The sequence below is a fragment of the Pseudochaenichthys georgianus genome, chromosome 5, assembly GCF_902827115.2.
Source record: "Pseudochaenichthys georgianus chromosome 5, fPseGeo1.2, whole genome shotgun sequence".
NCBI lineage: Eukaryota > Metazoa > Chordata > Actinopteri > Perciformes > Channichthyidae > Pseudochaenichthys > Pseudochaenichthys georgianus.
This window is the reverse complement of record NC_047507.1, coordinates 193,850-206,054: the sequence shown is the minus strand read 5'-3', so window position 1 is coordinate 206,054 and position 12,205 is coordinate 193,850.

Here is a 12,205-nt window from a genome sequence, read left to right as displayed (position 1 = left end):
TGTGGCGCGTTCACAATGACAAACTGATGTGACATTTTTCATATGTATTGATCATAGACTGTATATATAAAGGTATTGATATATTAAGTAATTTTTTAATGAAATATAATATGAATGCTTTTTTTTATATTTTTCGATGTAGCACAAGACGACTTTTCCTCTTCATTAATATTATTTTAAAAAGCAATAAATTCATATTTTTTGAAAAAGACAAACCTGTTATATCTATTGACACACAATATAATGACTATTGTATATTTAATGATATGCTAAATTACTATTTTATGAGATATAATAGTTAGCCATGCTATAGGCAGTGATGTACCTGAACGCGTTCAATGAACGATCGTTCATGAACGCGTTCATATTTTGGGCGAACGTGAACTGAACGTACTGTATTTCCGCTAGATGAACGTAATTGAGAACGCGTTCATTATCAGCGCTGTATAACGGCGTTCAAAAGTACGTTCATTCTCAGCACTGTATTATAGCGGCGTTCAAAAGTGTGCCAGATTTCATATGCCTTTCAGCCGAAAACCCAGTTAAAACACACCGTAAACAGGCTTCAAAATAATGCGGAAAACCACCCAATCTGGCAACAGCAAGCTGCCTGTGACGCGTACACGTCTGTCACCCCTGGCTGTCGCACTAAAATATAAATATACTAAATATATCAGACTCCTCACAAGAAACAATGTGGAACCGCGGAACCGGCGAGCATTGAATGAAGTATGGACGAAGCCGAGAGCAGCTGCAGCAGCACTCGCTCAGAGTGAGACTCTACGGCAGGGGTGGGGAACCTCCGGCCTCCGGGCCGTATACGGCCCGCGAGACAATTTGGTACGGCTCTCGAGGTAATTTATAAACACACGCAAAAAAAAAAAAATGAAAGAAATCTAGACCGCAAAAAAATTAAACAAGCGAGTGCCTGTTTTTCCTGGCCAAGGTTAGGGTCCTTGAACACAACACGAGCCTAACGTGTCATCACGTGGTATATGTCTCGACTGACAGGGGTGCAGTTCTGACGGAGAGCACCAGAACGCCACTCCAGCACTTCAGAAATTGCAGTACCGATAAGTCCATACACATGCCGCAGTTTCTGCGTGTCTGTGTCTTTAGTTGAAAGCCCAGTTGCGATCTGCTCATCTGTCATACTGATCAGACAGTCAATAACTGTGTTGTTATCATTAGCATCTGGTTAGCTAGCTATGCTAACGAATATAAGAAGCTTTGTCTACAACCAGTGAGGTAAAGGCACATCTTTATATGATCATTATAGTTATCAAAAAAATAAGAGAATAAAGTAAACAGGTATAAAATACTATATGACAGTTATTAATAAAGAAGAATACAGTTTGAAAGGGGAGTGATTTGTCAAATATCCATAAATTAAAAGAAAATCTGTTTACAGTTGTGTTTGGGTGTTGAGAGATGTGTCCATAGCTCTCCTAATGTTGCTCTCAAAGTGCACCAGATTGATGCTTTTAACTTCAACATTTAAAAAAAAATCTTCCCAGGGGAGCATGCCCTCCGGAGGTTAGGTCCCCCCCCACTTAAATCATGTTCACATGGATAGGAAACTAAATACATTTGCACACATCTTGTGTCCATATCTTTCTGTGTTGGTGGTCACGCCACACCGTGCACGTGCATGCATACGCGAGTCATGGTGAGATATCTGGATTAAGAGGTTGCTTTTTCTTTGCACAGAATGAAATGAATGGGCTGTGATTTTAGTTTTTTTAAGCAGAGGTCAATAACTTGTACGTCCCTCTGAGGATATTGAAAACATTGAAATGGCCCATTAACATCGTACAGGAGACAAATAATAGCTCGCAGCAACTTATTGAAAAAAGAACTATGAACTATAAATTAGTTCATTTTTGAAACCATGAACTTTAGTTCAACATTTTGAATTATGAACTATGAACTGAACTAGTTCATTTTAAAATGTGTGAACTGTGAACTGAACTAGTTCATGTAGAAAGTGAACTTTCCCAACACTGGCTATAGGCTACTGACTTTCTTTTATTGCTGCCGTCTCTCAATTAGTCATTCAACATCCAAAAGCTTACATCTTTACACACTGATTGCACGCGGATGAATTTAGGGTTATTTATTTTAACTATATAACTTATAAACACTAAATTACTTTAATGACAATGTTTTTATTGATGCAACGTGTTTTACCGAACTCAATTCAATTAATTATATTTTTCTGTAGAGTCGTTGGTATGACAGGTGTTGCATCAGAACAAAGCAGTACAATAAAAACATATCCAGTTGGCACAAGGTTTATTTATATATCTATTCCTACAGTTCTGATACAGTTGTTGTAACAAAAAAAGCAGAAGTGCATTTCTTAAATGGGCATCAGGCATTACAAACAGCAGCAATAACAGGTTCATTCTTTGGCAGATAATACGCTCAGTATGTTGGCATTATAACATGTTCAGTAGAATTAGTTTACACAAAGTGTGAGAGCAAAGACAACTCAAGATAACCTGAGTATATTAAAAAGGCACATATTTCATCTGAACACTTTAAATAATCACCTCAATAATTCACACAATGTCAATGTAATATAACTATGTCTTCTTTCACAATAAAACTCCAGGGCACTGGGGTGTACAGTTAAATAATCCCCAGAAATGTAAACGTATATTTAATACATTCATAAAGACATCAGTCAAATAACTGATTCAGAATGACAAAACAATTATACATCGAAAAAGACTTCAATTTACATTTTTTAACGGGGAAAATGTAAAAGATAATTATGAGGACGTTAAACTGGAATAACACGAGAGTTTAAAGTAAATTAAATCTACTTTCCCTTAAATGTCAGTGCTTGGGGAAACTCATTACGAACCCACAGAGAAGACCCTTAACTTTATTCATGTTTACAACAATCTCAGATCTGATAAAGTGTTTCTTCTCATGTACGATATTAAAGTCACTCAAGGCTCAGATTTATGTCAAACCATTGGCACGAATATTCATTCAAGCTGATTGTGTTCCAGTCAGCTCATTCAGACTCGTTATTTGAATAGCTGCAACCTGATGGATATAAAAAACATTTTTGTTTAAAAAACAGCACCTTTTTCAATCTTTGCCAGAGTGGAGCTGGTCCTTCAGATGTGAACTCATTCTGTCAAATCTATTCAAGTTGATCGATTAAAACCCTTCCTCTTTACCTTCATGTTATTTTTATGGAAACGCTTTTCATTGAAATCTTTCTTCTTTTTAACCATTTCTCAAAACACATATTACAATTTAAAAAAAATAGATTCCCTTTAAGATTATCTCTTAAATAACACTGCTGTCAAAATACCTTTAAATAATTGTAACTTAATTATCTTCTTTTTAATATCTTGTTTCAGGATATTTACAGCTTCGTGTTTGAATGTGATCAAACTGAAGTGTATTCGTTCCTCTGGGAACATCCGTCTAGAACAGTGCTTCTCAAAGTGTGGTCCGCGGACCACTGGTGGTCCGTGAGCGCCCCCAAGTGGTCCATGAGTATATTGGTAACATTTCACATTTGAAATAAATAAATGAATTTAGGTTTTCCGCACTCTCACGGGAATATCTCCGCAATGAAGCGAGCTTAAGTTTCATTTTGAATTGCATGATATAGCCCAACACAACACCTTCATCACACATGTTGCCACTCGTTTGTACCACTTTCAGGCAATTTGTAATCTGTTCTAGAAAAACGATGTGATTTTGGATATTTGTGGAGTTAGGTGGTCCGCGAGTGTTTTTTTATTGGTTAAGTCCTTGGTATGAAAAAGTTTGAGAAACACTGATCTAGAACGAGCTTCAAGTATTTAGTCTGTTCTTAACTTCAGCAGCAAGTTTCAGAGCCATGAGTGCACTGAACGCCAGGAAGGCAGCTTTATCTGCTAAATTATCAAATAAGCTAACATGCTATTTCATTCCATTCATTTGCTCGACGATGTTGAAAGTGAAACTGTGTAATTTAATAAGTACCCTGCACTTAAGTGTAATAGCTGCAGGCTTCATAGTAGTGTGATCACTTCTTGTATCGGTAATACTCTCAAACACTTGATGGCTAAACTACACTTCATAGCATTGATCACTCGGGGCTCACTCAGTATACAAAACAAAGCTGTGTGGAAAAGAGGTTACGGTTTTTCATCTTTGGGGAAGTTTTACAGCAGGAGCCACAGACTGCAGTGGCAGCTTTGAAGGATCTTTATCAGAGCCGATAGGTGGATCTCCTCTTCTCCCTGCAGAGCAGAAGCGGCAGCAGAGAAAATAAAAACATATATTACATAAAGTCAACTTTGATACAATGCAGAAATATTATTTATGGCCAAACCAAACATGTCCATGTTGGTCGTGTGTGTTAGTTATTGACTGAATGTTCTTCAGCAGGAAAGAATGTGTGATTGACAGATGAACCCTGAGGACCATCAGACTCTCATCAGCAGTCTTTTATTTATACTATATTCACTTCTCATTCAGGTAGTTCTCTATTTTCACTGCTGTGAATTGATCACACATTCAGTCGTATCATCGTTTATATATTGATGTTTGTGGGGTCAATAAATCAACCTGATGTGAACACTAACGCAATGAAGCACATCTGAGAAGACGCAGAGACAACACTCTGGTGTCTGCAAATGAAAAATAAATACAAATTATGTTTTGAACTCACGTTTGTTGTGGATGCACTTTGCAAATACAAGTAAAGCCTGAACTCCAGCAGGAAGTACAGCTCCCAAAACCAATGAAGTGATGCCAACAATAAGCATGGCTCCTGAGCTGTAGCAGTCCTCGCTCTCTTTCTCTGAAGAACATCATCCAAAAATATGTACCTTTACATTTTCAGGACTGACAGCACAACATCACTCAAGAGACATCTACATATTCTAAACCCAATTACACAGCAGCCATTAACATCACTTCTTAATTAAAACTCATCTCACCACAGGTCTGAGCGGAGAGCCGATGCTTGATGTCCTCCTGAGAGACCACACAGCGGTAGAGGTGGCCCCTGGTCACATTCAAGCTGAGAGAGATGAAGACGTGCTCTTTCTCTGGGACTCGTTCCTCCTCAGCTTCCAGTCTGTTCCCATCTCGGCTCTGCCACTCTGCTCTAGTGTTCAGAGAAGCACCAGGAACCTCACACTGCAGAAGAGCCCGGTTGCCAGGTTAGTGAACCGTGAAATGTGGAGTAGCCCAACGTGTTATGTTACAAATGCAAGGGGTTTCCTAGAAAGATATAGCATGAGGGCGCTAACGCCACTTCCGGACAAAATTACGGCCCCGCCCACTTTCCGGTGAAAATACTTAGAGTGAAGCGGGAAATAATAGTGTCTTCATGTCTTAAAGCTGCCGAGTCATATATTGCACCTCAAACAACAAATACATCCAGAGTCACGGTTTCTTTACTTCCTTTTTTGACGAGCCCAAATATGTTGTTCTGCTCTGGAGCAGGTTAGGTGTTCAGCATCAGTTACCATGGAGATCTACCCCGGTAAGAGGAGAACCAGCGTCGTAGGACAGAAAACTCAGAGTTAACCCTGAAGTTACAGCAAATCCGGCGTGCTAGTACAGGCCACAGGAGGTGAACTGGGACCTCTCCAAGTACCAGTCCACACTGCAGATTTTAAGTCTGTTCGGGGACTTGAACCAGCAACCCTCCCAGTCCAAGCAACTACTGACTGAGCCACTGCCGGACGTAGTTTAAGGTGAAGACGAACGTACTCACCAACATCCAGCTCAAAGTAGAATATCTGAGGAGGCTGCAGATGTGGAAAATAACAGGTGTATTTTCCCGCGTCTGCAGCCGTCGTGTTTCTGATGACGATGGCGGCGTTGCCGTACTTCAGTTCTGCTGGGAAATGTGAGACTCGTCCTTTGAACTGCTGACTCTGTATGACCGTTGTTGTAATGGAGGCCTGCATTATAGAGGAAAACCTCGTGCAGAGTTTCTCCTCTAGGACCGACTCTCCTCCAGTCAAAGAGAAGTCTCTCAGCGTTCCTGCCGATGGATAACGGTAATACAGCATCTCCACCTTCTAGAACAACCACCCTGACAGCATCTGGAAGATAAAGCACATTTCAATCATTATTGTATAAATACAACAATTCTGTTCAAGGCAGAAATGCTGATAAAATATTATCATGCCACCTCAGTTTAAAAGCAAAACAGTAAGTGATCAGATTGATTGTGGATATTATCCGTATCATTTAAGTACATGGATGAATTTCACTTCGAGGAAGAAAAAGTATTAACTTGTTTCTTTGGATCGACACCAATAATTCACTATTTGTTCATTCAGTAGGTATTCCATTTTTGGGTTTAAAATAAAAAGAATAATCTGAGTAGTGGGTTCAACCGCTCAGGATTACAAATCATGCCACACCTTTTAGTAAATGTCTTATTTACACCCAACATCACAGCTGCTTATACTACTTTCTGCTCACGTGTTATTTTACTGTAAACGCAGTCTGACCAACCCAGCGTTTCCTCTGACTCGTGCTGATGGAGTAAACTCTCTATTCTCACACAGTGAGCAACATAAACACACTCGGTGTGGCAACTTTTAACGTTCTTCAAACTCCTGTTTGTGATGTGTCCTTGTTGTGTTAAAGTAAATAGAAATGTTTCGCAAAATAACTACCAATATTGTCTAAAATATTATATTAAAATATGTAATTATTATTATTATATTGTTCAACAGCCATCTTTATTTATTTTATTTATCCTTTATTTATCCAGGAATGTCCCATTGAGATACAAGATCTCTTCTTCCAGGGAGTCCTGACAACGCAGGGAGAGAGAAACTAATAACCTGCAGTACCCTCTTTACACATGAAGCTGTATATAAAGTCACCACAACATCAACACAGCTCCACTATACAATAAAACCAAGCCTGACATTTAGATTAAATCACTTTAACAGCACCTTTCTACTTCAGTAATGACAAGAAGTTATGGGACACTTTGATAGCTCTTTAAAATTAGCTCTAATAACGATATCACACATTACAATGAATATGCACACATGTATAAGATCATATTAATGTATAAGAGAGACGTCAACACTAAGCTAGTTGGCTAACGTTAGTTCCACTTGACTGAAACCAATGCATTCTGTTGCAACGTTAGCATTAGCTTCAGCATAACAAAGCAGTTGAGAGCAGCTTCTTACCGGCTTCCTGTCCCAGTGTAACTCCACATGTCAGCAGGAAGAGAAAGTGAAGAGCGACACCAAACATGTTTCCCCTCTGGAACAACACTAGTTTACAGAGAGTACACTTAGCTCACTGTGAATAACTATATTTGAAGTTAAATGTCAGAAATATGGAGGAGTGAACTCAGTGCCGTCTGCAGGGTATTTCCTGTTTCTTCTGACTGAGACTAAAAGTGAGGCGTTTCCTGTGACTCGCTGTGGGTGTGTTTTTTTAATGTATTTATGTAACCTCAATTCAATTAAAAACCTTTATTTATCCAGGCAAAATCCCATTGAGATCAATGATCTCTTTTTCAGGGGAGAGCTGCAGCAGTAGGTTCCACAAGAAGACAACAAAACATAAACAACAGAACAACAAAAGGACATCACACAGCAACATGTACAGGGATTACAGTTTACATATCTAACCACATGTACAGGTACCAACAGCATCTGATGTTGTAGCATCCAACCGAGCTTTAAACACATGTCGTGGTATCAGCTTGGTAATTTTCCATTCTTTTTGCAGACTGTTCCGAGTTAGTGGAGCTGCACATCTAAAAGCTTTCTTCCCTAAGACAGTCCTAGCACTTGGCACATTTAATAAAACCACAGCATGCGATCTCAGACAATAAGTACTTTCAATTCGCAGAGAGATCAGGGAGCAGATATAAGATGGTAGTTTCCCTAGCATGGCTTTGTAAATGAAAAAGTACCAGTGACTGAGCCTCCGTGCAGTTAGTGATGGTAAACCAGCCCTTGCATACAGGGTACAGTGATGCGTAAGTGCTTTACAATTAGTCACACATCTCAGAGCGCTGTGATACGCAGCATCTAACTGGACCAGGCAATGGGCCGGTGCATTCATATAGACCAGATCCCCAGAGTCCAGCACAGGTCAAAGGTCACAGAGCCTTCTCCTGGCCTCAAGCGAGAAGCAGGACTTGTTCCTGTAGAACAGGGGTGGGGAACCTCCGGCCCCCGGGCCGTATACGGCCCGCGAGACCATTTGGTATGGCCCTCGAGGTAATTTATAAACACACGCAAAAAAGAAAAAAATTAAAGAAATCTAGACCGCAAAATAATTAAACAAGCGAGTGCCTGTTTTTCCTGGCAACGGTCATGGTCCTTGAACACAACACGAGCCTAACGTGTCATCACCATAGGTCATCACGTGGTATATGTCTAGTCTGACGGGGGTGCAATTCTGACGGAGAGCACCAGAACGCCACTCCAGGACTTCAACACAATTGCAGTACCCATAAGTCCGTACACATGCTGCAGTTTCTGCGTGGCTGTGGTTTAGTTGAAAGCCCAGTGGCGATCTGCTCATCTGTCATTCTGATCATTCAGTCAATAGCTTTGTTGTTATTAGCATCTGGTTAGCTCGCTATGCTAACGAATATAAGAAGCTTTTTCTCCAACCAGTGAGGTAAAGGCACATCTTTATATGATCCTTATAGTTATCAAAAAACAAGAGAATAAAGTAAACTGGTATACAATAATATATGACAGTAAAAAAAAAAGAAGTTGTTATTAATAAACAAGAATAGCCTACAGTTTGAAAGGAGAGTGATTTGTAAAATATCCATAAAGAAAAAGTAAATCGGCTTACAGTTCTGTTTCAAATGGGTGTTGAGAGATGTCTCCATAGATCTCTTCATTTTGCTCTCAAAGTGCACCAGATTGATGCTTTCAACTTCCAGGGGGAGCATGCCCCCCCGGACCCCCTTCGAGGAGGTTAGGTCCCCCCCCCCCCACTTAAATCATGTCCACATGGACAGGAAACTAAATACATTTGCACACATCTTGTGTCCATATCTTTCTGTTTGGTGGTCATGCCACAACCGTGCACGTGCATGCATGCGCGAGTCATGGCAAGATATCTGGATTGAGAAGTTGCTTTTTCTTTGCCCAGCATGACAGAAAGGCCAAATGAATGGGCTGTAGGATTTTTAAGCAGAGGTCAATCATTTGTACGGCCCTCGGAGGATGTTGAAAAAATTGAAATGGCCCTTGAGAGGAAAAAGGTTCCCCACCCCTGCTGTAGAAGAACCCTAGCCTCACCCTCAGCTTTTTAAGCAGGTTATTGACATGAAGTTTAAAAGAGAGACAATCATCAAGCCAGATACCGAGGTATTTGTAACAGGCAACCACTTTGAGTGCTTGTACTTGCGTAGTTACAATATCCAAAGCAGTCTCCGGTGTATTTTTAGCTTTAGCTTTAGAAAAGAGCATGACCTTGGTTTGATCCACATTTAAAAGAAGCTTTAGTTCAGAGAGCTGAGTCTGAATAATGTTAGAAACAGCCTGTAATTTAACAACAGCCTCGTTAATCGAGGGACCTGCACAGTACATCACGGTATCGTCCGCATAAAAATGTAAGGTTGCTCCTTCGACATTTTCACCTAAACTATTAATATAGATAGAGAATAATAGCGGACCTAAAACTGAACTCAAGGGCACCTACAACCTACAATTGTAACGGAAAAACATCAATAACAGCAGCTTTGCAGAAGCCAGCAGAGGTGGAGGAAGTACTCAGATCATGTATTGAAGTCTAAGAAGAATACTGAGTTACAAGTACAAGTCCTGCATTCAAAATAACACTAGAAGTAAAAAAGTAATAGCATTTATGTAAAATAGCCAGTTACCATTACTTAAATAAAGTAATTGTTAGTCATTAAATTCAGAAAAATAGAATATATATTAATGTTTACTTATTATACATTTGAATATAAGATTATTATTTTTAAATGACCACTAGAGCTTGGTATTATTGTAAGTCACTAAACATTTATTATCATTTATCTATTTCTAAAGATATGTTTCACTTATCAAGATAAAGTGATTTCAATTAAATCTTTCCTTGACAAACATTTTTGCATTTAGGAAGAATCCATAATGTCAATATCAATAACTTCATTTCCACCAAAACATCAGAAAGGTTCTGTAATTGATCTGTTATCATCAAGCGCCATGTCATTACATAATCCTATAAATGTAGATGACATGAGAAATCAACCTTTGTGAATGTAATATATTGCCAAGATAATCAAATGATTATTTCCAAATATCCTCACAGCAGCTCCACGTGCAACATGAACACAGACAGAAACCAAGACAAGAGACAAGGAGACATTTAACAGAACAAACGATCACTGAAGACAACATGGAGAAGACGCTCTGAGCTGGGAGAGGTGCCAGTTCCCCCCCTGGTCACTGCCGAGGTGCCCTGGAGCAAGGCTGCACGCTGCCCACTGCTCCCAGTACTAGGATGGGTTAAGTGCAGAGGTTCAACTCCATGTGTGTGCTGTGCATGGCTTTCATCCTCTAATTCTTCTATACTCGTCGTACCTCACACAGGTCGTACCAAACCTGTGTGATTCACGTGTTGTGTTTATTTGATTCTCTTTGCTTTGTAATGACTGGTTTTAAATGACATGTTATAATGTATTTCTTAATGTCTTTCTTTTATAAAGCCCTTTGAGGTGCCTTGTGTTGAAATGTGCTGTATGAATAAACAAAGTAGATGTTCAGTGTAACCTTATTGTAAAGGCAACCGAACAACAAGTATTTGCCAGTGAGGGATATGGTGTGAAGCTTTTCCAGACGCGTGGTGTCGACAGCAAATCAGGTCTTCTAGTTGAGTGCATTTAAGATGTTTATTTGGATTGCAGGATGATGACAGCGAAACAAGAGCCGGGTGTTTAACTGATAACTAAAAAACTAACTGTGATAAAGAAATAAACCGAAATTCACTCAAAACAAACAGAAAATAAGCGAAAACACGCACGGTTGAAAAACTGTGTGGCTTCCCTCTGGTGATTCCCAATCCCTCATGCTGTGTCCTCCCCAAATAGTAGGCTGTACCCTGAAATTGGCTGAGTCCCCGCCTATGCCCAGGTCAATTCAGTAGTATCACAGCACCTTCATATACAAATATTAAAATATATCAAATTGGCTGCAACACACCGGCTCCTAATTGTTACTGTATAATAACATAACAATTCAACAACATACAAAACATTGCAGCCAAATAGAATAGTCCATATCAGTATTCTCAATCCATAATGTTCATAGTTCATGTAGATAATCCAATAGGGTTGGTAACCCCAATAATAGAAGTTGGGTTTCAGTCTTTATTCAGCTTCCAATAGAAGACAGATCTTCGTGATTGGTCGCTCCAGGATGTTGTACTTCGTCCGGACTTTAACCGACCGCACAAGTCCTTGTCTGTCGGGAAAGGTCTGCAGTACCTTGCCCAACAGCCAGGATCCGCGAGGGGCACTAGAGTCCGCTACGATGACAATGTCTCCTGTGACAAAGTTCCTCTTGTCCTTTGGCCACCGTTGTCTCTCTTGCAACAGTGATACATACTTCTGAATCCATCTGTGCCAAAAGAGATTGGCAAGGATTTGAACTTTCCTCCAGCGTCGTTTGGAGTAAATCAAATCAAATCAAGTTTATTTATAAAGCACATTTTAAAACAACTTTCGGTCGCGCCAAAGTGCTGTACATGAATAAAAAATATACGGAACATATTGCAATTTGTAGCATTTAAGTTAAAAACAACACATATAAAGGCAGACACACAGAGTAGGAGTCAGTTTTGTCAAAAAGCCCGGGTGGTAGAGAAGGTTTGCATTTTAACAAGAGAATGTGATTTGGAGTCAGGGGTTCGAGATCATTTGGATCCTCTGAGGTTTTTGTAATGGGACGGTCGTTCAATATGGCTTCCACTTCGCACAGGAGTGTTTGTAGTCCTTCATCATCCAAATGTTGCTGATGAAGAATAGAGTTCAGCACTTTCCTGACCATGCCAATGACTCTTTCCCATACTCCTCCATGATGGGATGCGGCTGGAGTGTTGAAACTCCATTTCACACCAGAATGAAGCAGTGAGTTTTGAATTTTCTGATGGTTTAAACCAGAGCTATTTAATAGAAGAGTTACGACACCGGAAGTCCAAAAACGGTTATCATCACGTGGTT